The sequence below is a fragment of the Microcaecilia unicolor genome, chromosome 12 (genome assembly GCF_901765095.1).
Source record: "Microcaecilia unicolor chromosome 12, aMicUni1.1, whole genome shotgun sequence".
Classification (NCBI taxonomy): Eukaryota; Metazoa; Chordata; class Amphibia; order Gymnophiona; family Siphonopidae; genus Microcaecilia; species Microcaecilia unicolor.
The window spans coordinates 72,768,733-72,795,035 of NC_044042.1; the positions used below are offsets into that span (position 1 = coordinate 72,768,733).

Consider the following 26,303-nt stretch of genomic DNA (forward strand, 5'->3'; position numbering starts at 1 on the left):
AATAGGGAAGAGAACAGTCTTAGTACTCTCTCAACAAGATACACTGGGGGGTTTTTTAAATCATTTATAATTTTTCATTTTACAAGGGTCACTGCAAACAGTAATACAGAGTTGACTGTACATTAATACAATATTAGAGGAAAACAATCTCAACTAGATTCTTAGACCACAAAATAAATAGGGAGAGTGAAACAAGACAAGGAGATCAATTAAACAACAGTAAACAAAGAAAATGTGGTATTAACCTGATTATCCCCAGTTCTTATTTATCTGAATCATTATTCCACATTGATCGTCTGGTTGGCTTTTTCAAACCCAAGACGGTGTATAGTCAATTAACTTCGTAGGAAACATACTTATTGTCCATTATTAGTGGAAATAATACACCTGATTTTCATTTTTTTCTCTTTTAAAACCAGAAATTATTTAACAATACAAACACTTGACTCTCTAATCCAATTCCCACTGATTAAGGTAATCCCAGTTTCACAGGCTTCACTCCTTTTGAATTAATATACTAAGAGGAATCATTTCAGAGGAAAAAACTTTAGGAGTCATACCCGGAACTCTGGGAAAACAACAATCTCGGTATTAATCATCTATAATAATATTCATTGTGGATACACTGGGTTAACCATATCTTTAGAGAGCTCCATTCAATCAGACAGAAAGGATTAGCCAGAGATGACGTTCCTAGGTTTCTCACCAAAAGCAATAGTAACTAAAAGGGTTTTCAATGCAGTCTTGAATTTTGGAAATAAGGGCTGGAATGGGAACGCGTTCCAACATTCTGGTGCTATGCAGTAGAATGCTCTATGTCCGGTAGACTCCCATTTTGCATCGGATATTGATGGAATATGCAAGTGAAGGTTGTCGAGGGAACACGGTGCCCTGGTGGAGACATAGGGGATGATAGAGGAGGAGAGGTAAGAAGGAATACCTGTATGCAGAATCCTGTGAGCGAGAGTAGGAAGCCAGTAGAAGCGGATAAAAAGCAGAGTGACATGGTTGAATTTTGTGGCATGTGACAATATCCGAATAGCCATATTTTGTACAATTTGCATAAAGTGAAGGAGCGATTGTGGGAGTCCAGAGTACATGGTGTTACAGAATCCAGACAGGAAAAAAGGAATGCGTAAAACAGGGGTTCTCTATCCAGTCATCAGGATACACCTAGCCATTGAGGTTTTCAGGATACTCACAATGAATATGCATGAGATAAATTTGCATATAATGGAGGTGGTGAATGTAGATTTCTCTCATGCATATTCAGGGATTTATTTTGAGGGGGTACTTGGGGACACTGAGTACCAGTGGTGTAGCTAGGGGGGGGGCACCAGGAGAGCGGCCGCTCCCCCAAACGGACTTCCGCTGGTGCCGGCGCCTATTTTTTACTCAACGTGTTGCATTTAAAATGCGCGCCGGCAGATGTCCGCTCTCGCTCCCCCCGCGCCTTCAACCTGGCTCCGCTTCTGCTGAGTACCAGCACCTTTTCCATTGTCTGCTAAAATTGATCCATGGTCCCCAAGTTTTAATGAAAGAGCTCAGGCTCTACACACCAATTCTGCCTTGTCATAGATTCTGTGACTGGTTGCAGGAGGCCTGGCTATTGTGGGGTGGGTCCCTGAAGAGTGGCCTAGCATTTGAGTACCAGCACCTTTTTTGCTAGAAAAAAATGCTTATTCATTGTGGGTATCATGAAAACCTGACTGGCTGGGTGTGTGCCGAGGACTGGGTTGAGAACTCCTGGCATAACGTAAGGTTGTCTGCGAGCAGTCATCAAGAAAACATCAAACAGAGCAAAATTGCCTCAGGACAAAAAATGAAGTCTTAACTAGAGCTGTGACATGATGTTCCATAGTCCAGTGGTTCCCAAACCTGATCCTGGAGGCACCACAGCCAGTCAGGGTTTTGGGATTTCCACAATGAATATTCATGAGAGAGATTTGCATGTAGTGATTGCAGAGCTGGAAGAGTAGCAAAGAAGGACATAGTGTCACAGTGACACCCCTTTATGTATGAAGCCACATGCACATGGCCTTAAAGTAAGCAGAAGCAGGATCCACTTTGGTCTGGGTTATCTGGTGCCCTAGGGATAGGCAGTTGCCTAAAAGCAATCAACTTAGGTACAGGCCAACTGAGCACACAACTTTACAGACAAATGGAGGGGAAATTTTGAAGCCATCCCTTTTGATAAAAGTGTTTACCACAAGGAAATAGGCTGTTTGAAAACTGTCTATTTTAGTCAGCCTTGAGGTAGGAAGTTACCAACAGGCGCTTCCATTAAGGTGCGCTATTTTACTGTTAACCCCAGTTATTAGGAAGTAGGTACCTGTGTCAAAATAGCATGAGTAGCCCATTTGATAACTACACCCTTAGTGGGGGCATTCTTGGAAACAGGGTTAGAGCAGGGACTGAAACATGCAAAGCTTTGTATGTACAACAAACATAGGCCTGCTGTTTTGGTTAAAAAAAAAAATGTTCCCAGAGAAAATGGAGGTGGAAATTAGGGTGGGCATGTTTTCCTTGGGCTATTTTCAAAGCGAAAGCACGTGTGCAGTTTCACCTTTAAAACTGGTGGAAAACTCTAACTTCTTTTAAGGGAGTGTTGTATTTTTAAACAATTAGCTTCAAGTCCCTCATATTATAGTCTTGTGTGGATGCTTATTTATTTATTAGGATTTATTAACCACCTTTATACTCCTGGCGTCCTCTGCACTCCCATAAACTTGTAATGGGGAAGAAGAACGGATAATAAAGACTTTTACATTAGAGGCTGTAGAATGATGGAACGGAGTGCCAGAGCAACTAAGAAGTGCCAGGTCAATCTTCGGGCTTAGGAAGGTTTTCAAATGTTTTATCTGTTTCCTAAGGAGACGGTTTTAAGTTTGTTTGTTTTTTTAATTGCCTGCAGGACAAACAGGATGCTAGGAATTATTAGGAAAGGGATAGTAAATAAGGCTAACAATACCATAATGCCTCTGTATCACCTTGAGTACCGCGTTCAATTCTGGTCGCTGTATCTCAAAAAAGATAGAGCGGAGTTAGAAAAGGTTCAAAGAAGAGCGACCAAAATGATAAGTACATAAGTATTGCCATACTGGGACAAACCAAAGGTCCACCAAGCTCAGCATCCTGTTTCCAACAGTAACCAATCCAGGTCACAAATACCTGGCAAGATCCCCCAAAAAGTACAAAACATTTTATACTGCTTATCTCAGAAATAGTGGATTTTCCCCAAGTCCATTTAATAATGGTCTATGGACTTTTCCTTTAGGAAGCCGTCCAAACCTTTTTTAAACTCTGCTAAGCTAACCGCCTTTGCCACATTCTCTGGCAATGAATTCCAGAGTTTAATTACATGTTTGCCTGTTAACTTCATAGGAAGGCAGAGTTTCCCAAACTTATGTACTTTCCCCGAGAGTTTGATAATTAAACTCAGTAATCATAATCACCCCCTATAAAAACACATAACTGCACATCATACTTTCATTCAATATTAAATCCTTTGCTGCCCCAAGAAGCTGCTGGTCTTAGCATCCGCCTAGTTCTGCATAATGGTTGGGCCTGCCCTGTCAAAAATAAATCCTCAATGCTTGCTAACGTCTACGTGATGTGGGTAGAAATAAAGCATCTGCATGCTGCCCTGAGCCAGCTTCCTATGCATCCCGTTCAACCCTACAGAAAGCAAAACTTTGACAATATGAACCATAAACATGGAAGGAAAGAGGCAGATAGAAAGATCCAAATAAATACAAGTGAAAAGAGGTTGGAAAATACCGCCAAAGAGCGAGGCTGGAGCATGCCCTGTAGGAGGGGCTCAAAATAAAACACTTGATAGCTAATCACTGAATCCTTTGGTGTTGGCTTCTCTTCACCACACCTTTCAAACTAACTCTCTCTACCATAAAAGGGTGTTTTCTTAAGGATGCCAGGGAGGGAGAGGAAGCGGAGGTTCAGGTTGTGGAGGCAAAACAGAGGATCCATGGTTGTCAGGTGGTTCATTAAGACTCACAGTTTGTAGCCTAAGGTTTGGGTGGAGAAAAGTTACAAAAAAGAAAATCAGGGTTGGTCTTATGTGTCATGTCTAGTGAGGTTCTGTGACTAACAACGCTGCCGGCTATGAGTGTTACAGACATGCCCTTACATGGGATCACTGCCTATTTGTAAGAACCGAGAGGCCTTCAGTACAGACCCTTTTTATTGAAGGGATTAAAAGCGGCCTAGTGGCAATCTGTTCCAGCAGGAAACTGGCTCTAGAATGGGTATTCTGCATTCAGATCTCTCTAGGCCGTGAGCAGAAATAGCCCCCAAAAGTGACCCATGCCATGATCTCTTTTCAGGGCTGCATCAGAAAAGGTTTCTGTGGATGGCTTTTTAAACTTTCAACTTATTAAGTTTGTGCTGGTGAAAGCCAATTGGATTGTCACTCTATAACAATTTGCATATACCAATACTCCCAATATATACAAATCGCTCTCATTCATTTTAATCGTGGATATCTGTAAATCCTGCTGCCTCGGGGGAGGGGGGAAGAGGAAAAGAAGGTCACCAGGACTGGTTTGGGAAACTCTGCCTTCCTATGAAGTTAACAGACAAACAAGCTGGAACTCTCTTCGCTGTGGCTCCTATCCCAGAGGCAGGCATGTCAAATACTAGTCAACACATAAAAGAACACCTTGACCATTCTCACAAGTAGGTAAAGTATCCTGGACTCTTTGCTATAGCAAACATATAGCTGAAAAAGTCAATTATATATATATATATACACACACTATATATATATATATATACACACTAGTCGGAGGTTGTGGAATTCCTGCATGGCCAATCAAATACTACTACTACTAATAACATTTGTATAGTGCTACCAGTCGCACGCAGCGCTGAACACTTGACATAGAGAGACAATCCCTGCTCAAAGAGCTTACAATCTAAGTAAAACAGACAGACAAGACATTACAGGCAAGGGAATTACAGGGTAAAGAGGAACAAGGAAGGAGGAGGGCAAATGAGTAACGGTTAGGGGCCAAAGGCAGTAGTGAAAAGGTGAGCTTTCAACATAGATTTAAAAACAGGTAGAGATAGAGCTAGACGTATGGGTTCAGGAAGACGGTTCCAGGCATAAGGTGCCGCAAGATAAAAGGAACGAAGTCTGGAGTTAGCGGTGGAGGAGAAGGGGGACGACAAGAGAGATTTGTTCAGAGAGCAGAGTTGACGGGGAGGAGTGTAGGGAGAAATGAGAGAGGAGAGGTAGTGAGGGGTCATAGAGTGGGATGCATTTAAAGGTCAGTAAGAGGAGTTTGAATTGTATACAGAAGCGGATTGGGAGCCAGTGAAGTGACTTGAGGAATGGGCTAGTGTGGGCATAGCGAGCTGCAGAATTCTGGACAGATTGGAGAGGAGTCCGACGCCCCAGTCAGCAAAGATGTGTTTGTGATATGCAAGGAGAACTAGAAAAGCACTCTAAGCCAAAAACCTCCAATATCAAAGCTATAGAATGAATTCCCAATCATTAAAGCCCTGAGAAAACATTCCTGTATCATAGCAAGAAAACTACAAGTGTGTGTGTGCTGGGGGTGGGGGTCCCTCATTGTGTGGTCACTAGGAGTCAACTCTCAACCAAAGGCGCATTTGGATCTGGAACAGTCCTGAGCCTTTCTGGGCCTTCTCTGTAGAAAACTGTGCCCCGATGTGGGCCACTACAGAACACCTCCTGTAAACAGGTAAAGAGTCAGACTCAGAAAGATTTACTTGGATCAAAATTGCCCTGTCAAGCAAAAAGTAGTACAGTGGAACCCCAATATAACTCTATGACTGGCATCCAATCATTGTGTTAAAAGCGGGGTCATGTTATGGCAGGGTCAATGAAACATGAACACAACTGAACCATAAATTGATCTGTTGCAAAAGGAACTATATGTAAAAAAAAAAAAAGGGGGCGCCAAGACATGATTGTGTTATATGCAGATTTGTATTATTGCAGGGCGCGTTATATCAGGGTTCCACTAGTACACTGTAATTGGTTTAAAAAAAAAGAAAAAAAAAAAAAAAAGAAAGAACAGGGGTATGGTAAGGTCAGGGAAGCAAAATGAGATATTCAAATGTTTGCAGGCTACTTGACCCTTCTTGGCTGCTCATGCATAAGATGTGCATTTGTTTGAAACATTTTCCATGTCATTGGAAAATTAAAATATGAATTAAAAAATAAAACAAAAAAACACACAAAAAACTTCCTGTCCCATGAATAGTGCACGCTCTTTTCAGATTATGTGCTGGTGCCCACATGTGGACACTATCTTAATGAAAAGGGGATGGGATTTGATATACTTATGAAAAAACCCAAACATTCCCATAAATGACAGAATGACATGAAATGAAAGTTTCCTGGCTGCATACCCCTAGCAAATAGTGGATGCAACATACACATACCCTTTGTATGTGGCCACTTTTTGCTGCTGATTTTCAAAGAGATAATTATCTGGTACTTTGCTTTGGAAAATTAGCAGCAAGGTTCACTTAGCAGCTGTGTGACTTACTGACCACTACTCCCAAAGCTGAAGGAAGCTTTCCTTGGCTAAATGTTGGTGAATGTTTGCTGGCATTATTGCCTTGGTTGTCATCACAATCTGAAATGCTGGAGTCAGAAACAGTGCATGAAATTGTACATAAAGCCCATGAGACCAATTCACTCTGTGCTCAATTTGATTCCTTTGGTTATATAACAGATGTTGGCTGATCTTTGCTTTCCCCTTAAATCTACTTAAGGATAATGGTAACAGCAAGGAGGTTTTATAACAGGAGATGGCATGAGCCTATCTGGCTTATTATGTGGGCTGATGCTAGTAGGCGGAGCTTATCACCTTATCAATGTAATTGCTTTGGGTGTACCAAAATGGCAGCATCTGCATTGGGGAGAATTAAAACCTCCTTGAGTGGAGTGGATGGAGACCGGCTGCTTGCCATCTCCTGCTATCAACTCAAGCCTCCTTGGGTAACAGTAACATAGTTCTTAGAGCTTCTCACATAATCAAAGTGCAGGATGTTATTTTCAGGACATCAGCTCTAGACGTGGCTGCATGTCTGTTTCAGCAACACTAATGCTTCCCAACGCTGTCCTACAGACACACATAACTAGTCTGATCTTCAGGATGAGTAATGAATATGCATGAAATAGATTTGCCCACACTCTGGAATCCCAGTACATGCTTATTTATTGAGGCAATCCAGAAAACATGATTGGTTTGGGAGGCACTACTGTAAAATACTGTATGTTCAAAAAGAAGGCAGACAGGCTGAAGATAATCCAGAGGGCTGTTACCAAAATGGTGCAGCTCTATGGGATGACACTTTAGGATCTAAATGTGTTAATTCTGGCAGCCGTTAGCTCCTTCTCCACACCTCTCTCTCCCCCTCCCCCCAGAACAACTACTGGCATATGCTTAATTCATGGAGTTACAAGGTCGCTTGCAGTGTTATTGGGTGTGCATCCATGACATCACCCAAGCTGGTTTGTTTATTTATTTATTTAGATTTATTTACCGCCATTTTGAAGGAATTCACTCAAGGCGGTGTACAATAAGAATAAATCAAACATGAGAATTAGGCAATTACAGCAGTAAAAATATTCAAATAACAATGCAAATTATGGCATAGTATACTATTTACAATGTCAACACAATGCATAATAGAACATTTTAATTGACAGTGAAAGGTATAAGCAAAGATGGAACATATAGATAAGTAAGAGAGTAAGAAGAGTTAGACAGTAAGGTGAGTAATTTAAAGAACGGTACACATGATGTCAGAAAGATGGTTATTATATAGATAGGTAAGAGTTAACTCAGTCATTCGGCATGAACCCGAGTTTGCCGTCTGCGGGAGCCCAAACAAGGATGTAGCTGTTGCAGTCATCTGATGCTAGCCTGCACTCCTTTTTCATGTGTTTCAACCTGGCTGACCAGGCAATGCTTGTCCATTGCTTTCCTATGTATAGCCCAACCCTCTTCCCCTCCCCTTGGCCCTCCATAATGAAGCTGAGATCTTGTTCATGGTACTATGCATACATTCTGCATTGCTTCCTGCTCAGTCATATTACGTATTAGTCTCTATGGATGATCAGTGTATGCTGTTATACTGAATATACCAGTCTACATGGCTGTCCAGCACACGCCATCCTTTTGATGCCATGGATGGAGCACTTTCCCCAGTGCTCAGACACACCTTTTTAGCATGTGCGACCAGGTTCCCTCCCAGAGCCCGCCCACTTCCTCCCTCAGTGAGCTCCAAGTTTAGGCCAGTTCATCCAGAAGGGAATGGTGGGCAGGTCTGTGTGGCTGACTAATCCTGCTGTCCACAGAAAACCCTTGTTACAGATAAGTAACCTTGCTTTCTCCTTGGACAAGCAGGATCAGTCAACCACAGACTACTAAAATGGTGCAGCCCTATGGAATGACCCTTAACAGCCTAAATATGTGTACAAAAGAAATGCTAGAGACATTCAAGTACCTCAAATGTATCAATCAGGTGAAGAAGCAAAACATTTTTTTAGAGGAAAAGATACTCTAGAACAGTAAATATGAATAGAGAAATAGCTGAGTGGTTAGAGCACCAGGCCGAGAACCAGGGAGGCCCAGTTCAAATCCCACTACTGCTCCTTGTGATCTTGGGCAAGTGACTTAATCCTCCCCTAAACCAATAATGATAATATGACTAATATAATCAATTCAGAGCGATCAGTAAGTGGTTGGTTTAGATATAGAATAATCAAGTCGTTAAGGAGGATTCTTATTGTAAGTCTCAACGAACAAGTGCATTTTCAATAATTTCCTGAAGGCTGTCAAGTCATGTGTTGTTTTTATAGTATTCGGTAGTTTATTCCATACTTTTGTGCAGAGGTATGTGAAGGTAGATGCGTGTAATGATTTGTATTTGAGCCCTCGACAATTAGGGTAGTGGAGGTTTAGGAAGGTACGTGATGAACTTTTGATGTTTCGTGCCGGTAAGTCAATTAGATCTGACATGTATGATGGAGCTTCTCCATGGATGATTTTATGGGTGTCATTATATTTTACTGCTTTTTATTATGTGTTATGTAAATCATTCTACAGACCTATCTTCCTTATTTCTTACATAGTAATATGTTAAATTAGAACAAACCTCTTACTCTGTTCATAACTATATCTTTTGCAATATAATGTAAGCCACATTGAGCCTGCAAATAGGTGGGAAAATGTGGGGTACAAATGCAGCAAATAAATAAATAAATAAATAAAATGCAGGTGTAAATTCAGGTTTTTATCCCTCTGGGGACAGAGAAATACCTACACTACCTGAAAGTAAGTCATCCTGAGCTACTGTTGAAAGGTATGAGGGGGTAGACTCAGAAACAGAAGAAAATAATTTCTTACAGGGGTGATAGGTGCATGGAACAACATTCATGAGAGGCTATGGTACTTGTACCAGCAATGAAGGAAATGGAGATAGGATGGGACTTTAGAGTTAGAATCCGTCATTTATGAGAAAGCATCCTGCACAAAACCTCACTACAGCACAATAACAACATATGAAAGAAATGCATTTAACATTTCCAGTCCCTTCCATTTCCTTTCTGTGTACGTGATAGTGATGTAAACAGAGTTTCCATCCTATGATACCCATGTGGGAGGTTGATGTGATCTGGTGCTTATACTGAGAGAGCTATGAGTCACCAAAGGACCCAGTCTACACGTGCAAATCTCTTCTTTCCCTCAAAACATGTCACTTTAGTTCTCAGGGCCTTAGCTAACACCATGTGTAACCTCCACTCTGCTCTCATCCTGAGCACCTGATATGTGCTGCCAAGGCATCCAGACCAGAGGTGGCTGCCTGAGTGTTTAGCCATGATTTTCCAGATGCTTCCTCTGCATAAGGGGTTGGCTGAAAGATGCTCTATTAATCCAAAGCATCCTTATGGAATAAATAATTAAAAATGACTATGCCAATATGAATAGCATGCATGTTTGTCTGAATACTTTGTGTGTGTATGGGGGGGGGAGGGGGAAGTTCAGCATTAGCACCTGCAACCTTTGAAGGTGGGGTTCAGAGGCACTGCCCCCTGTGTCCATCCCAAACTATGCCTATGGTGGCATAATTTAACAGCTTTATGCCAGTCATTAGTGTTCCTGAAACAATGTAGCAGCCACCAAGATCCAGCAAGAATTTTGCCATCATTTCCTGAGGATAGAGCAAGAAAGCTACATCTCGCTGTCAGAACTTAACTTTAGCAGCAGTACACACATGTACTAAACCCTTCAGGCACACACTAAGTGAGAAGGGTGAACTGTTTAAGCAGCATTAGTGAGGCTCTCCTAAAAGAACCAAAGTTCCTGTGGCAGAACACTAGGCTCAGCGAGATTCCTGCAGAGGATGTGACATCACCATGGGCTGTGATATCATCAATGACATCAAGTAGTAAAAGAACCACCCCCATCTTCCTAATGCCTGGCATCGTGCAGTAGCCAAAGATATAAAGAAAAATATTTTTAACCAGTAGTCTGAGGAAATACTTGAAAAGTCAGGCTCAGGTACACCAAAATGTTTTAGTGTTTTCAAAGGTGTCTTTTTGCTGGAGGGGTGCACGCAAGGCCGATCTTAGGCAGGGGCGGTCACACAGGGCCCTGCTCTCTTAGGGGTCCCGCATCTGTGGCACGTCTGTCCTCCTGTCTTGGAACACCTCCCTGCTCCGTACCTTAATGTGCATCCACATTTCAGTAAAGAGCATCAGGCAGCAGCAGCGATGTTCATATCCCGTCAGCTGCCGAGCCCAGAGCCTCCTCACTGCAGCATCCCGCCCCCTTTTGGTGTCAGTTCTTGCTTCTGCAAGGGCAGGATGCAGCAACGAGAAGGCTCTGGGCTTGGCAGCTGACGGGATAAGAAAACCGCTGCTGCTGTCTGCCGCTTTCTACTGAAACGTGGTGGATGCACATCAAGGTACAGGGTGAGGTGGCGTTCTGAGAGCTGTACACCTTCTTTTAAACTGATAAATTATGGCTTATGGTGGTGGGTGTGCAGGCGGGGGGGGGGGGGGGGGTCTGCACAAGGCCTCGCAATTGCTAAGACCGGCCCTGGGTGCACGCACGCACACACACACACAGTATCAAACATAGAATCATGACAGCAGATAAAGGGCCAAGTGGCCCATCCAGTCTGCCCATCCTCTGTAACCCCTAACTCTTCCTTTTCCTAAGGGATCCCATGTGCTTATCCCATGCTTTCTTAAACTCTGACACAGTCATGGGGGTGGGGGAAGGAGGCAAAAGTAGTATCGCCCCCTTCTCCCATATTGACACCACTAACTCGTGTAAGAGAAAAGTCACTTCTTAGGAAAATCCTTCCATAGCCTAAGAGGTCATTATTGAATGATGCCAGATGAGACAAGACCTGGTGACATATTGGTAGGAAAGGGAACTCCATCCCTCCCCTATGTGCTGTCATCTGAGAGCCTTAAAACTTGCACACATCTGTTCTAATTCCCTTAAAACCCTTATGCCCTCAGGGGACAAAAGAGAAAATGCAAAAAGGTATCCTAGCCTGTTTTTCCACACACACACACCACCCCCCTTAGGTTGTTACTACTGGTGGAGATGGCCCCTTTCCTTTTTTTTACATTCAAATTTATATCCACACTCCAACCTTGGGCCAGTTTATTGGTGGGTGCTGATGTTGTGGTGCTTCATTCTATAGGGTCCAGTCAGTGCATCACAGGGCTTGATATATATACAATAATTGATGTCACTACCTGAAGACATGAATGTTTTTCAGATGCGCAAGTATAACTGGCTGAAAATAGCACCCCCTCACTCCTCCCTCCAGTCTCTTAACACAGCTGAACAAGCCCCTTTGTCTACAGGGCAACCAGTTTATGGACTTTCTCTAGCTTCAGCCGTGCAGCATCCTGTGATATCCTATAACCCTAGACACACTCGTCCTCACCAATCCAGCTCTCTAAAATCCAGAAAGAAATGCTCCAGCACTAACTCGGAAAACAAGGAATATACACGGATAAAATCAAATCCCAAACACCTACCTGCGGGTCAGGGCAAGAAGCAGCAGGCGAGAAAAGCAGCATGCACCTTTACTGTCTGAGTCTCACGTCTGACTTTTTAACAAAGTCTGTCGCCCCCCCACTTGCGGGGTGGGGCAGGAGGAGTGCCCAGGTACAGCCGGAAGTGGAGTGGTGCCAGGCTCAGCCTCCAGCGTGGGTGGGAGGGGGATGCATTTCCTGGAAGGATACCCACAGCACACTTGTTGTCTGTCTGTCAAATGTTGCTCTTCCAGGGCTTTTCTCGGATGCAGTGTGGGCTACCTGCTCTCTCTCTCACTATTACACCCTTCCTCTGTTGCCCTGCCAGGGAGAAACTAACCTTCACACAGCTTAGCTACACCAAGGGAATCTTTCAAGGAGGAATAATAGCCCTAACAGCATCTTCCTTTATAAAGTTCTTAAAAGCAAAGAATAGTCTGCAGAAGGGACCAAGATCCAGCCTCACCCTGGTTCTCCAGGTCAGGACCCTCTTTCATTCAGGTTCTCAGGAATCTTTTCCTAGGAGGGGTAAATGTAACCCCCTCAGAAAGCAAGAGCCAGACACCCACTCACTAATAGCCAAACACACCCTGTCCATAATGATATTTGCCTTTGCACTGCACTTGGCTTTTGAAATGTCTTTAGAAAGGATATAAGCCATTGCTTTATTAATAATGCCTGCTTTATTTATAACTGAGAAGTTAAAAACGCTGTTTCCTATGTATTCGGCTACTTTTTCATACCAAGGTACTAAATGGTGGAATTCCTTGCCGAAAAATATAAGATCCCAACATGATTGCTTGTTTTTTTTTCTTGTAAGTTTTTGAAATCTTTCCTTTTCAAAATATTTCTGTCAGTTGATCCTGGTGCCTAATTCCCCCCCCCCCCCCCCACCCTTCAGTTCTCCCCATTATGCTTTATTATTGAATTCTTTATATATTTACAATTCTTTCATTATTGATAAGCGTGAGTTTATGTATTTTGATTCATATTTTGTAATGACTACGTTTCAGCTTGATAGCCACATTAAACTTTGAACATTAGTGCCATGAAATGCAGAGTAACGCACTTATAAGTACATAAGTACATAAGTACATAAGTAATGCCATACTGGGAAAAGACCAAGGGTCCATCGAGCCCAGCATCCTGTCCATGACAGTGGCCAATCCAGGCCAAGGGCACCTGGCAAGCTTCCCAAACGTACAAACATTCTATACATGTTATTCCTGGAATTTTGGAGTTTTCCAAGTCTGTTTAGTAGCGGTTTATGGACTTGTCCTTTAGGAAACCGTCCAACCCCTTTTTAAACTCTGCTAAGCTAACCGCCTTCACCACTTTCTCCGGCAACGAATTCCAGAGTTTAATTACACGTTGGGTGAAGAAACATTTTCTCCGATTTGTTTTAAATTTACTACACTGTAGTTTCATCGCATGCCCCCTAGTCCTAATATTTTTGGAAAGCGTGAACAGACGCTTCACATCCACCTGTTCCACTCCACTCATTATTTTATATACCTCTATCATGTCTCCCCTCAGCCGTCTCTTCTCCAAGCTGTATAGCCCTAGCCTCCTTAGTCTTTCTTCATAGGGAAGTCGTCCCATCCCCGCTATCATTTTAGTCTTTTGACTCGTAACCACTTGTAACCACTCGCCTCCACCTACCCTCCTCTCTTCCTTCCCGTTCACATTAATTGATTTGATTTGCTTACTTTATTTATTTTTTGTCTATTAGATTGTAAGCTCTTTGAGCAGGGACTGTCTTTCTTCTATGTTTGTACAGCGCTGCGTATGCCTTGTAGCGCTATAGAAATGCTAAATAGTAGTAGTAGTAGTCGCCCTTCGCTGCACCTTTTCCAATTCTACTATATCTTTCTTGAGATGCGGCGACCAGAATTGAACACAATACTCAAGGTGCGGTCGCACCATGGAGCGATACAACGGCATTATAACATCCTCACACCTGTTTTCCATACCTTTCCTGATAATACCCAACAATCTATTCGCTTTCTTAGCCGCAGCAGCACACTGAGCAGAAGGTTTCAGTGTGTTATCGACGACAACACCCAGATCCCTTTCTTGGTCCGTAACTCCTAACGTGGAACCTTGCATGACGTAGCTATAATTCGGGTTCTTTTTTCCCACATGCATCACCTTGCACTTGCTCACATTAAACATCATCTGCCATTTAGCTGCCCAGTCTCCCAATCTCGTAAGGTCCTCTTGTAATTTTTCACAATTCTGTCACGATTTAACGACTTTGAATAACTTTGTGTCATCAGCAAATTTAATTACCTCGCTAGTTACTCCCATCTCTAAATCATTTATAAATATATTAAAAAGCAGCGGTCCTAGCATGGACCCCTGAGGAACCCCACTAACTACCCTTCTCCATTGTGAATACTGCCCATTTAACCCCACTCTCTGTTTCCTATCCTTCAACCAGTTTTTAATCCACAATAGGACATTTCCTCCTATCCCATGACCCTCTAATTTCCTCTGTAGCCTTTCATGAGGTACCTTGTCAAACGCCTTTTGAAAATCCAGATACACAATATCAACCGACTCCCCTTTGTCCACATGTTTGTTCACTCCTTCAAAGAATTGAAGTAAATTGGTCAGGCAAGATTTCCCCACACAAAAGCCATGCTGACTTGGTCTCAGTAATCCATGTCCTCGGATGTGCTCTGTAATTTTGTTTTTGATAATAGCCTCTACCATTTTCCCCGGCACCGACGTCAGACTCACCGGTCTATAATTTCCCGGATCTCCCCTGGAGCCTTTTTTTGGGGTGCAGAAACCCAAAAGAGAGATACCAGATAGGAGGGGAGAGATTAGTCAGCTCGACTCAGGAGAGGGACCTCGGGGTGATGGTGTCCGAGGATCTGAAGGTGAAGAAACAATGTGTCAAGACAGTGGCCTGGGCCAGAAGGATGCTAGGCTGCATAGAGAGGGGTAAAGCCAGCAGAAGAAAGGAGGTGTTCATGGTCCTGTACAAGTCGTTAGTGACGACCCACTTGGAGAATTGTGTTTAGTTTTGGAGGCTGTATCTTGCTAAGGATGTAAAAAGACTTGAAGCGGTGCAAAGAAAAGCTACAAAATGGTATGGGATTTGCATTGCAAGATGTATGAGAGAGACTTGATGACCTGAACATATATTGGAGGAAAGGAAAAACAGGGGTGATATGATACAGACGTTCAACTATTTGAAAGGTATTAATCTGCAAACAAGCCTTTTCCGGAGATGGGAAGGTGGGAGGACATGAATTAAGGTTGAAGGGGGGGCAGACTCAGGAATAATGTCAGGAGGTATTTTTTCACTGAGAGGGTGGTAGATACTTGGAATGCCCTCCCGCGGGAGGTGGTGGTGATGAAAATGGTAACAGAATTCAAAAATGCATGGGATAAACACAAAGGAATCCTGTTCAGAAGGAATGGATCAAAGGAAGCTTAGTGGAGATTGGGTGCCAACACCAGTAATTGGGAAGCAAAGCCAGTGCTGGGCAGACTTCTAGGTCTGTGACCTGAAAATGGCAAGGACAAATCAAGGACAGGTTTAAAGTATCAAATACAGTGAGTTTATCTTGTTGGGCAGACTGGATGGACCGTATAGGTCTTTTTCTGCCATCATCTACTACGTTACTATGAACTTGTAATTATGTGGGGTATAAATGTCATAAATAAATAGAAACAGCCACCAGACAGTGCATATAAGCAGCTGTGGCATATGGTCAGTGTGCAGCTAGAGAGCCCTCTCCCAGGTCCTGAGAGAAAAGACCACCAAGGTTGTGTGTCAAAATCTAAGAAAAAGAAATCACCCCTCCTCAAAAGCTCCATTGATCGGGCACTGGTAGCCTGCTCTTATCTGTAATAAAGCTTATCTTTCCATTGCCAGCTCTCTGTGCTCGCCACCTCACCACCTTCTGTCCTTGAGTTGATGGGTCATCCCCCTCCCTAGCCACATTCAAGACCCACCTAAAATCTTATGATAAATAGATTTCCTGAAGCTTCTTAGTTGTCTTACTTGTAAATCTTCATGAGACAGTAAGCTGAATGGAGCAGGGCCATCTTTTCCTGTGTATCTATAAACCACCACCTGCCTCTACTGGTACTATTTTAGTAGTAGAAGGAGTTATAGTAACATAGTAGGTGATGGCAGAGAAAGACCTGCATGGTCCATCCAGTCTGCCCAACAAGATAACTCATATGTGCTACTTTTTGTGTATACCTGACCTTGATTAGTATCTGCCATTTTCACGGCACAGGCTGTAGAAGTCTGCCCAGCACTAGCCCCGCCTCCCAACCACCAGCCCCACCACCCACCGGCTCTGCCACCCAATATCGGTTAAGTTTCTGAGGATCCATTCCTTCTGAACAGGATTCCTTTATGTTTATCCCACACATTTTTGAATTCCGGTACCGTTTTCATCAGACTTGTTACTTCTATTCTCTAATTATTATTCACATTTAATAAACTCCCAATATCTTACCCTGTGCAGATAACATTTTAATCCCAGACAGTTCCAGTAGTCCAAGCTGCTTTTCAAACACACCCATTAAAAACTGTACTTATAAATCAGATCCTAAGCTATTATTTCTAAAATCAGTTCATCACCTTTGCAATTCAGATGATTTTTTTCTGGGAATATTAGAAGGCTCGATTCTTGGCAATAAACCAGCAGATAGTCAAAGCAATCAGCTGGAAACGGCCGCCAACTGGTTAACTCGCTTGGTTGCAGCTATCTGGTTATTGTCAGCGGTACTTAACTGGTCACCCTTGCTGAAAATGACTGGTTAGGGCCAACATTAAAGCCAGCTATGTCAGGGGCATTCCGGGTGGGGGGGGGGGGGGGGGGGGGAGATTCCAGGGGCAGAGTCAGGTTAGGTCCCGATATTCAGACCTAACAGGCCAGGTATAGCACATACATAGGACTGCATAAATAGCTGTCCTATCTTTATGCGCTAACCCATGGCCAGTTAAGTCTGAATATTAACTGGGTGCAAAAAGAGAGCCGATCAAAAGAACTGGTCCTCTCAGAAATATTTATTCATAACAGTAGCCCAATACGGTCAGGTTTCACCCCTTCTGGGGCTGCGTCAGGGGCTATTGTAGTTGCCATGACAGTAGGCCAGAACAAACCAATAGTCGGACCTGAATATCTAAGAAGAACAGGACAGAGGATTGTGCAGACTGGGTCTATTATATAATGATAAGTATCAGAGACAGGGCTTTTTTTGAGGGGGTACTGAGTACCGGTACCTTTTCCATTGTCTGCTAAAATTGACCCGTGGACCCCAGGTTTTAATGAAAGAGCTCAGGCTCTACATACCAATTCTGCCTTGTCTAGATTCTGTGACTGGTTGCAGGGGACCTGGCTATTGTGGGGTGGGTCCCTGAAGGGTGGCCTTGCATTTTGGTACCGGCTCCTTTTTTGCTAGAAAAAATGCACTGACCAGAGACATATACGAAAAAAAACAAAAATCTTTCAAATCAGTTTAAGAGAACCACATGGCTGTAGGAGTTACTGCACCTGGAGCATTGCAAATGGTAACATAGTAAGCTCTTCTGGATAGGAACATGAATAGATACATACATATATTATTAGAGATAGAATTTTAGAATTTGTATTTTGTGTAACATTCTTTCTGTCCATGTTTATGCCATGTCATCTTTAAGATGATAAAGAGGGAACTAGAAAACTCTTGACAGTTGAAATAACAGGATATAGCTAGCTAATCACAAGAAGTCAGGAGGTTAGGAATTAACTGTATCTACAAGTTGTATGTGACACTAGTTAGAGGGTGGGATAGAGTGTTCTGGGTCAAGGGTGAGATTGATGACTGGATGAGAGATGATAGGTGACAGGGGACAGATAGGCATATGACCTAGAACTGTGAGTCCGGTTTAATTGCATTTTTTTTCTAGCAGTTTCATCTGATAGAAATGACATCTTTTTGCATGTTTTCATTTTACTTATTGTGGCTTAGCAGGACATGAAAATCTCTCCATTGCCCTATTCTACTTTTTTCTTCTCTTTGCTTCCTACATTTCTGATGTCAGTCTATCGGTTTCAATTTGCTGTTTTCAAGTTTACCTCATTTATTGTACTTATGTTTATACTTGTTCATTTTACTATTGTTCTGCTGTTAACAAAATTGTAAGTTTTATGTTAAACTGTACCTGCTGTACACCGCCTTGGGTGAATCTGTTCATGAAGGTGGTTAATAAAGCCCAATAAATAAATATGAGTAGGAGGGAATGGAAAAATAGAAGAACTATAAATAAGGGAACTGCCTTTAGGTCTGGGGGAGTCTACCTTCCCTGGCTGAAAAGTCATTAAGAAAGGTCCTCCCCTTCTAATCTTTCTCTTCTTACATTTTAGACTCAGGGGCGTAGGCATTGGGTGGGCCTAGGCAAGAATTGGATGGGCACAAAGTGTTCTTCCCCCCCCCCCCCCCCCCCCCCCACCAAAACAAAATCTCAGCTGTCGGGAAAACACTTCTTTCCACCTTGGCAGTCTGCAGCAGGCATACGCTGAAAACTGAGCATGCACAGGTAGGTGCCAGTATTGTAGAGAGTAATGTTTTTGTTACCATCAGGGGGAAGTCTTCAGCTGGCAGAGCTTGGGATCCCCACCAGCTACTGCTAAACGTCTGCTACTGTTGGGTGGGCCTGAGCCCTAAGTGGGTAGGCTCCGGCCCACCCAGGCCCACCTGTGGCTACGCCACTGGTTTCATAGTAACATAGTAGATGACGGCAGAAAAAGACCTGCACGGTCCATCCAGTCTGCCCAACAAGATAACTCATATTTGCTGCTTTTTGTGTATACCCTACTTTGATTTGTACCTGTGCTCTTCAGGGCACAGACCGTATAAGTCTGCCCAGCACTATCCCCGCCTCCCAACCACCAGCCCCGCCTCCCAACCACCGGCTCTGGCACAGACCGTATAAGTCTGCCCAGCACTATCCCCAGCTGCTTACACTCTGCCACTGCACTTGAATTTTGTCTGCTGTATGAAGTAAGGAAAATAAAGATAATCTTGCTGAATTTGACAATCGGTTGTGCGAGAATCATTTGGGTAAGACCTCTCCATCGCAGAGGTGGTGTGAAGAAGGTATCCTCACAGTGAGTGGTCCTGTCCGGAACAATATTAAAACCACTAGATGTATGAATAAGTTGTCACCTAGATAGTAAAAGCAAACTTCTGTGCAAGAATACAACAAGGAACTGAGAGGGTCTTTTACTAAAGCTTAGCTTGAGTTATCTGCAGCAGGGCCCACAGCAATAAAATAGGCCCCTGATGCAGGTAACTCGAGCTAAGCCTTAGTAAAAGACCTGTTACTGAACAAAAGTTTTGAGCATTATGGGTAGAAGCTTTTACTGAATCAATACAACAAGGAACTCATTGCTGTTGTTGCACAGAAGTTTGCCTTTACCCAGGGTATACATGCAAAATGCACCTGATATCGGAGAAAGCTGTGTCAGAATTTCAAGGCTCATAGCTAAAAAGAGGCTGTGGTAGAGCATCTGCACGGAGCCGTAATGGGAAATGTCTGGCTCTAAGGATGTGGCGTGGATAAGGGAGGTGACAGCATACAGGGACTAGACAGAGTCAGGTGGAGTCACTGTAAACACCAGGAGGCTAGTACATTTAATAATTTGAAGCCAACACCACTATAGGGGGAATCAAGTGGGAGGGACCAGTTGGAAGGATAATTTGGTCAGACAAAATTGCCGGAGTTTTGTGATGGTTCATTGACACACTATTAGAGAGGTGCTTTGCCGCTGCTTGCCATAGTTATCTTTACCCCATTCCCCGGTTAAGGCTGGGTATTTGTTTACCAACCAAAAGTGGATAAGTAGCTGAGTTGGCCAGATGCTGGGGACCAGGCTGAAGCCCCAGGGCAGACATTGTACTCAGGTCATGGGCACAGGAGTCAGGTGAACCCTACTGATTGAACCACAAGGCCTTTGGCATAACTTGTGATAGCTGTTACTGGAGGAAATCAGAGCTGAAGGGGTGTGGGATCTGCTAAGAGTACTTCAATGAGCCTCTTGCCTGCCTGAAAGCACTTTCTGCATGCAAAGGAGAGTGGAAAAGTAGGAACAGGGCTATGACTTGCAGCAGCTGTGTAGTATAGATATTGTTGTGAGAACGCTGTCACAATGAGATCTGCCATCTGACTGTGGTCACAGGGAGATTCATCAGGCCCGGACGAAATAGCCTAGGAACATAGGTTTTTGTTCTGTTCCCCGTGCTTTTTTATTGAGGTAGGTGAGAAGCGTAGGCTGAGATGATAAGAGAATCTCTACTTATACCCATTGTTCTTTCTGTGAAGAAATACGTACCCAGGGGTGTACTGGTACATTTTTAACAACAGGTTCTCTCTCTGGGCATAGCCAGCCCTGCAATTGGGGGGGGGGGGCACAGGGGTGGACTGGCAGGGGCAACGCATGCCTCACTCTCCACCCCCCTTCGTACAGGCACACTAGGCATACCTTTGCTGGCAGGGATGTTGAGTCCTGTCAGCCAAGTAAATAGGCTGCTGCTGCTGCCCCCCCCCCCCCCCCCGCTTGTTTCTGGCTCTGAGCAGCATGCTGGGATTCTGTGGCATGCAGGAGAAGTCCCAGCCTGCTGCTCAGAGCAGGAAGCAGCAGCAGTGTATTTACTTGGCTGACAGGGTTCAACATCCCTGCCAGCAAAGTAAAAGAGAATTCAGGAGGGGGCCCGAACCCACATGTTGGGAACCAGTTGTTAAAATAGCTATGGGGGGGGGGGGGACTACTTAAAAAGTTAACAAACGGCTCTCGCGAGGCTATGAGATCCCGCTCCAGCACACCACTGTACGTACCAGTGTCTTCCAGAAAAAGGAGGCCGGCGACGTAATTACGAAGCAGCCGAACCTAACATGGCGGCTGCCTCGTGTTAGCTCCCGGCTCGAATCTGGCCTGCTTCTGGCTTCCCCGCTCTCACAGGTGACGCAGAGGGAAGACCTCAGCGTCATTGGCGGGGAGACCGGAAGTGGGCGGGACCTCAGCGGGCGGGCTCCGTGCGCTGTTTAAATGCTTGCCGACGAGACGGAGAGAGTCTCTCGGCGGCTAGCAGGCAGCGCACAGGTTTCCCCCCCTTACCCTCCCCTTCAACGTTTTCGAGGCAGCTAAGGGGCCGATGGGATAACGTGGCTGTCTGGTTCAGATAGCCGTGACGGAATTGCAGGTTAATTTGTCATGTGGTACCTCCAGGGTAGGGAATGTTAGCGAGCGTGACCATGTCAAGTTTTAGTATCCAGTAGTAAGATGATTAGCCACTCCAAGGCATTGCGGCTTGTGTTATAACTGTATGCGATAATGTATGCCATATCGTTAGGGTACGGATTGTTAGCGAGCTTTACCATGTTAAGTTGTAAGCCACTCCCATGCATCATTAATGTCTGCGATCATTGTATGGCTGTGGGAGTGCGGGAGGTCCAGCGGGGAGGCCGTAGGGTATTGCTGTTGTATCCTACTATGACTGTTCTGATCAATTCTTGTATGCTGTCACAGCCGCGGAGGCACCCGAGCCTGAGAACCTGGGATGTGCCAGAGCGACAGGTGGAAGGAAGATCGGCACTTCTGCCAAGGAGCTGGGGCGCTCGTCGCTAGCAGACCAAACACCTCGCTGGTTTGCATGGCAGGTGGAGCACTGGTCTAGGAGTGCAGTTCCGAATCCGAGGGACGCACAGCCACGCTGGGGGCGGAGCATGGCTGGCCGCAGCGCCGGATTGAGAAGCAGGCTCTCTAGCTGGAAGGCATGGCGGAGAGTCGGAACATCGGCAATTCCAGGGTCAGGGCTCGGGTGCTTCCTAGGGATTGTTATGTGTTTTTGATGTGTATACAATAAAGCTGTGGCCATTTATTCCCAAAGAAAAGCCTGTTTCATGCTTGGTCTGTGGGCACTACAGGTTAAAATGAGGGAGGGGGCAGGAGCGAGTGCAGCCTGCCCATGTTAACTGGATTGGAAAGGAGAATTGGGGGCTGTGGACCTACTAACGTGAAAAATTGTTTTTATAGCAATAAGACTTTTAATGGCCAATTTCAACGTAACTCCAAAGATATCATGAGATGAACTCTCAGTCTTGGTTTTTTCACTCTCATCCCAATCAGGAACTCTTACAAAGAAAATACTGAAGTATATCCACTTAAACCTAGTCCCATGTCAAGAGGCAAGCTCCTACTTTTTTTTTTAAAGTTTGTATGGGAGTCCCAATTTATCACTGGTTTGTGGTGTCTGATAGAATGCACAGGGGAAACGGAAAGCAGATGTTGAGTGAGCAAACCTGAGTCAGTCACCTAGTGAACATACATAGTAACATAGTAACATAGTAGATGACGGCAGAAAAAGACCTGCACGGTCCATCCAGTCTGCCCAACAAGATAACTCATATGTGCTACTTTTTGTGTATACCCTACTTTGATTTGTACCTGTGCTCTTCAGGGCACAGACTGTATAAGTCTGCCCCGCACTATCCCCGCCTCCCTACCACCAGCCCCAACTCCCAACCACCGGCTCTGGCACAGACCGTACAAGTCTGCCCAGCACTATCCCCGCCTCCCTACCACCAGCCCCGCCTCCCGATCTTGACTAAGCTCCTGAGGATCCATTCCTTCGGCACAGGATTCCTTAATGCTTATCCCATGCATGTTTGAATTCCGTTACTGTTTTCATTTCCACCACCTCCCGCGGTAGGGCATTCCAAGCATCCACCACTCTCTCCGTGAAAAAATACTTCCTGACATTTTTCTTGAGTCCGCCCCCCTTCAATCTCATTTCATGTCCTCTCTTTCTACCATCTTCCCATTTCCGGAAAAGGTTCGTTTGCGGATTAATTAAAATTAATTAACCTTTTACAAAGGATCGCTAGTGTTTTTAGCATGCGCTAAAAATAAGCACGTGCTGAACGTTAGACATGCCCATATAGTCCTATGGGCGTCTCTAGTGTTTAACATGCACTAATCACTAGCGTGTGCTAAAAATGCTAGCGCACCTTTATAAGAACATAAGAGTAGCCATACTGAGTCAGACTAATGGTCCATCTAGCCCAGTATCCTGTTTCCCAAACAGTGGCCAAGCCAGGTCACAAGTACCTGGTAGAAACCCAAATCGTGGCAAAACTCCATACTGCAAATCCCAGGGCAAGCAGTTGCTTCCCATGTCTGTCTCAATAGCAGATTATGGACTTTTCCTCCAGGAATTTGTCCAAACCTTCTTTAAACCCAATTACGCTACATCCTCCAGCAAATAGTTCCAGAGCTTAACTATTCGTTGAATGAAAAAATATGTCCTCCTATTTGTTTTAAAAGTATCTCCATGTAATTTCAACAAGTATCCCCTAGTATTTGTACTTTTTAAAAGAGCGAAAAATCGATTCACTTTTTACCCGTTCTACATCACTCAGGGTTTTGTAGACCTCAATCATATCTCCCCTCAATTGTCTCTTTTCTAAGCTGAAGAGCCCTAACCTCTTTAACCTTTCCTCATATGAGAGAAGTTCCATTCTCTTTATCATTTTGGTCGCTCTTCTTTGAACCATTTCAAATTCCACTATATCTTTTTTTGAGATACAGCGACCAGAACTGAACGCAATACTCAAGGTGAGGTCGCACCATGGAGCGATACAGAGGCATTGTCCAAGTTCACAAAAGAATCACTGGATTTGAACCCTGGCATCTCTGGTTCTTAGCCTGTTGCTATGTTAGGCTGCCACTCAATTTATTTCTGTACATTTCATATACCACCAAAGGCCTTCACATAGGCATCAAAGCGATTTACAACATAAAAGGACTGGAAGAAAAGAGAATAGGAAGAGATGAACTAGTGACATTGCATTAGGTTCACATCCTCTCATGTGATGAAGCAGTATTTCATCTGACACTCTTCATTTCCAGCTTATAAGATGACACTATCAGGCTCATTTTTGAAAGAGAAGGACGCCCATCTTTCGACACAAAATGGAAGATGGGCGTCTTTCTCACAGGGTCGCCCAAATCAGCATAATCGAAAGCTGATTTTGGGCATCCCCAACTGCTTTCCGTTGCAGGAATGAGCAAAGTTCATGGGGCATGTCGGAGGCGTAGCAAAGGTTGGACTTGGGCGTGCCTAACACATGGGCGTCCTCGACCCATAATGGAAAAAAAAAAGGGCGTCCCTGACGAGCACTTGGACGACTTTACCTGGTCCTGTTTTTCTTACAACCAAACCATAAAAAGGTGCCCGAACTGACCAGAAGACCACTGGAGAGAATTGGGGAGCACCTCCCCTTACTCCCCTAGTGGTCACTAACCCCCTCCCACCCTCAAAAAAACTCTTTAAAAATATTTTGTGCCAGCCTCAAATGTCATACTCAGGTCCATCACAGCAGTATGCAGGTCCCTGGAACAGTTTTAGTGGGTGCAACGCACTTCAGGCAGGCGGACCCAGGCCCATCCCCCCCTACCTGTTACACTTGTGGTGGTAAATGTGAGCCCTCCAAAACCCACTGTACCCACATCTAGGTGTCCCCTTCACCCATAAGGGCTATGGTAGTGGTGTACAGTTGTGGGGAGTGGGTTTTGGGGGGGGGGGGCTCAGCACACAAGGTAAGGGAGCTATGTACCTGGGAGCAATTTCTGAAGTCCACTGCAGTGCCCCCTAGGGTGCCCGGTTGGTGTCCTGGCATGTCAAGGGGACCAGTTCACTACAAATGCTGGCTCCTCCCATGACCAAAGGGCTTGCATTTGGTCGTTTCTGAGATGGGCGTCCTTGGTTTCCATTATCGCCAAAAATCAGAAACGACCAAGTCTAGGGACGACCATCTCTAAGGACGACCTAAATTTCAAGATTTGGGCGTCCTCGACCGTATTATCGAAACAAAAGGTGGACGTCCACCTTGTTTCAATTATATGGGTTTCCCCGCCCCTCCACCGGGACATTTTGCGAGGATGTCCTCAGCAAAACTTGGGCGTCCCTTTCGATTATGCCCTTCAATGGTTTCACTGGCATCTTAACAAACCTAGAAGCACTCCCGGATTTTTCTGGTAAATGTGTATTAAATTTGTCTCCAATCTTTTGGTAGACTATCCCACAGCCCTTTCAGCCTTACTGCAGAGAACACTCCTTTAGATCTGGAGTTCTCATCAACCCAGTCCTTGGGCCATACCCAGTCAGGCAGGTTTACATGATATCCGCAATGAATATGCATGAGATAGATTTGTATACCAAGGAGGCAGTGCATGCAAATCTTTCTCATGCATATTCATTGTGGATATCCTGAAAACCTGACAGGCTGGGTTGAGAATCACTGCTTTAGATTACTCACCAAATGTATAGAGATTATCAGTACATCAAGGTCCCACGGTTATTTCTGTTTAGATTTGGGAGACAATAGGATCAGAATTTTCCCTATGGTTTAAGAACATGATAAACTAGTAATCAGTGTCTCAGCAACATACATCCAATGATGAGTGATGGCTCCGTTGCCAGGTGAAGGTTGTGAGTGAATTGCAAACCTACAAAATGCCAGTGGGGTCCAGACATTTCTCTTCTTCCTGTCTTGCTCCCGCCTCTCTCTTTCTCATCCTCCCATCTCTTGGCTTCAAAGCCACCTGGCTCCCATTAGACTTGTTTCTTTCCTTCAATGGTACTGTATCAAAATAAATACTGTTTACTTGGCAACCCTCCTCTTTTAAGTGGGTGTGACGCACCAACTTTCAGCAAACATGTATCCTAGATATTTCTTCAGGGGATTGTCTGTTGTTAATAGCTTCCTTTCCCTTTGGTTTTTCTGCATCATGGCATCCCCTTGACCTATTTGAAAATATTTGTATACACATTCCCCATAGTAGCGCAGTGTTTTTCGTACAGAAGACGGCATCCTCTGGCTGAACCCATGGCCCACATGAACAGTCAGCCACACCCCCAGACCAGCAGAAGTTGGAGCAGGAGCAGCCTTACACAGGCCCGGACCAGCGGGTGCTAAAGCAGGAGCAGCCCACCACAGGCCCAGACCAGAAGGAGCAGCCCACCACAGGCCCGGACCAGCAGATGCTGGAGCAGGAGCAGTCCGCCACAGGCCCGGACCAGCAGGAGCTGGAGCAGGAGTAGCCAGCCACAGGCCCGAACCAGCAAGAGCAGGCCACCACAGCTCAGGATGAGGCCGCACCTGTGGGAACTGAGGAGATCATTGAAGACCAGTCCTGCCCCCCCAGGGTGGAGGAGGAAGAGG

General features: G+C 44.5%; 1 protein-coding gene across 2 annotated transcripts in view; it reads right to left on the reverse strand.

Annotated features, from left to right (window-relative positions):
- The window catches only part of TNS4 (tensin 4), a 52,394-nt gene extending 40,269 nt beyond the window's left edge, over positions 1-12,125 (reverse strand). For both annotated transcript variants that reach the window (XM_030221437.1, XM_030221438.1), the window contains exon 1: positions 12,068-12,125. The gene's annotated coding sequence lies outside the window, so the exon portion shown is untranslated. The remainder of the gene's footprint in view (positions 1-12,067) is intronic.
- Positions 12,126-26,303: the final 14,178 nt, after the last annotated feature.